The following is a 2478-nucleotide window of genomic DNA, read 5'->3' on the forward strand; positions in this document are numbered from 1 at the left end:
CAGGACTTTCATATGAAGAAAGACTGGATGAACTGGGATTGTACTCGTTGGAATTTAGAAGATTGAGGGGGGATCTGATTGAAACGTATAAGATCCTAAAGGGATTGGACAGGCTAGATGCAGGAAGATTGTTCCCGATGTTGGGGAAGTCCAGAACGAGGGGCCACAGTTTGAGGATAGAGGGGAAGCCTTTTAGGACCGAGATTAGGAAAAACTTCTTCACACAGAGAGTGGTGAATCTGTGGAATTCTCTGCCACAGGAAACAGTTGAGGCCAGTTCATTGGCTATATTTAAGAGGGAGTTAGATATGGCCCTTGTGGCTACAGGGGTCAGGGGGTATGGAGGAAAGGCTGGTGTGGGGTTCTGAGTTGAATGATCAACCATGATCATACTGAATGGCGGTGCAGGCTCGAAGGGCCGAATGGCCTACTGCTGCACCTATTTTCTATGTTTCTATGTTTCTCTGTTTCTAAATAAAAATTGATGAGAGGAAAGATTTAGTGGCTAATAATAGAGAAAATACCATTTTTAAACATATGAAGAATACTAGGGATGTAAGAGTAGATATCAGAAAGCTGGAAAATGACGCGGAAGAAGTAGTAATGGCGGGTAAAAGATGGACGAACTGAATGAATATTTTGCTCCAGGCTGCGCTGTGGAAGACACCAGCATAATGGCACCGATAAACGTGTGTCAGAGTGCATCAGTGAGAGTAGATGTTATGACTCTGGAGAAGGCGCCTGTGAAGCTGAAAGGTCTGAAGTTGTTATATGTCATCGGGACCAGTTGGACTACAACCCAGGGTTCTGAAAGTGGTAAGTGAAGAGATTCTGGAGGCAGTTGTCGTACTCCTTCATGTATCATTACATTTCAGAATAGATCCTGATGGTTGGAAAATTGCGATTGTCACTCCACTCTGGGAGAATGAAGGGAGGCTAAAGAAAGGAAATTATATGCCAGGTATCCTGACTTTAACGTGTTCGAAAATTCAAAAATTCAAAGCACATCTATGATCAAAGACATTTGAGGAGAATGAACAAAGATTTGTCAAATTGATAATCGTGTACTGTAGTATAGTAATGCATATTGGAAGAAAAGATTGAAAAAAACTTTTCTAAGTGAAGATAGTTTTTAGAAATCAGAGGTGAAAAGTGACCTTGTGCAATATTCCCTAATTAATACTTCCAGGATTAGTCAGTGGTAAAGGAAGGGAAATGCAATTTCAATATTCATTTCAGGAGAAGTAGAATATAAAAGCAACAATGTAATGTTGACAGATATAAGATACTGGTCAGAAAACACTTGGAGCGTCCAGAGAGGTTACCGAGAATGATTCCGGGAACGCATGGGTTAACATGTTTAAACGAGGCGCTTTTGCTAGCTCCGTGTCTGTGCTCACTGCAAGGGTATCTCATTGAAATTGGTCGAATATTGAAATGCTTACTTAGAGTAGAAGTGCGGAGGGTGTTTCCTTTCGTAGGGAAATGTAGGATTGGAGAGCAGGGCCTCAGAAGAGAACGATGATGGTTTAGAACAGAGGTGAGACGGAATATCTGTAGCCGGAGGGTGGTGTGTCTGAGGGATTAGTTGTCACAGACGGTTACGGAGGCCAACGCATTGGGTGTTAGCAGCAGAAGTTGATAATTTATTGATTGCTAAGGATGTCAATGCCAATGTCCGATAGAATGGGTTTGAGGGGGATAATAAATCAGCTCTGCCACATTGGCGGACAGTCTTGATGGGGCGAATGGCCTGTTCCTGTTCCTTTGTCTTATGGACCTATGACTTTATATAATTAATCTATATGTGTTACACGGTATAGTTACTATAAATCTGAACAAAAAGCATATGTCCGTCATAATAACCCTGATTCTGATCCTGACCTTTATCTCAAACCGTGGAAATCTCCTTCATTTGCGACACTGACGCCAATACCATCCCCTGACACTCAAATTCTGACCTAATGGTGTTGAAACAAATTTCCAAACTGTCCAATCGTACTATTTGTATCGGAGTGATGATTCATCAAGTTCGATTACTGAAAATAAACCATGTTCAATCATCATTTCAGGTGCAGTACTACGGTACTACATGGAGCTGCGATGGCCGAGTGGTTAAGGCGTTGGACTTGAAATCCAATGGGGTTTCCCCACGCAGGTTCGAACCCTGCTCGCAGCGCTCACATTATAGGCACAAAGAACCAGAAGTCCAAATACCTGCCAATAAAATTTAAACCCCTGCCTGCTGTCTGAGCGCTGCATCTTCCCTGAGCTGACTCCTGCAAAGACTTGGTTTTTACAATCTTTAGTACAATTCAGTCCAATGCATTTCTACTCACCGTAAAGAGTTCATTTCTATCCAATTCTGATCAATCTCCTTGAGGCAGCTTAAACTCTCTGCAATTTGGAGATTTACTGTCTCATAGAACTGAATGAAGGAACTATGCAGAGCAGATTCTTCAGCGTCAGCGGGGAGAA

At 42.3% G+C, this 2478-nt stretch overlaps 1 non-coding gene across 1 annotated transcript; it reads left to right on the plus strand.

The window, feature by feature from the left end:
• The first annotated feature begins 2097 nt into the window (after positions 1–2097).
• Positions 2098–2179, plus strand: trnas-uga (transfer RNA serine (anticodon UGA)). The gene has a single exon. It is a non-coding gene; the product is annotated as a tRNA-Ser (tRNA).
• Positions 2180–2478: the final 299 nt, after the last annotated feature.

This window comes from Mobula birostris, chromosome 13, assembly GCF_030028105.1.
Source record: "Mobula birostris isolate sMobBir1 chromosome 13, sMobBir1.hap1, whole genome shotgun sequence".
NCBI lineage: Eukaryota > Metazoa > Chordata > Chondrichthyes > Myliobatiformes > Myliobatidae > Mobula > Mobula birostris.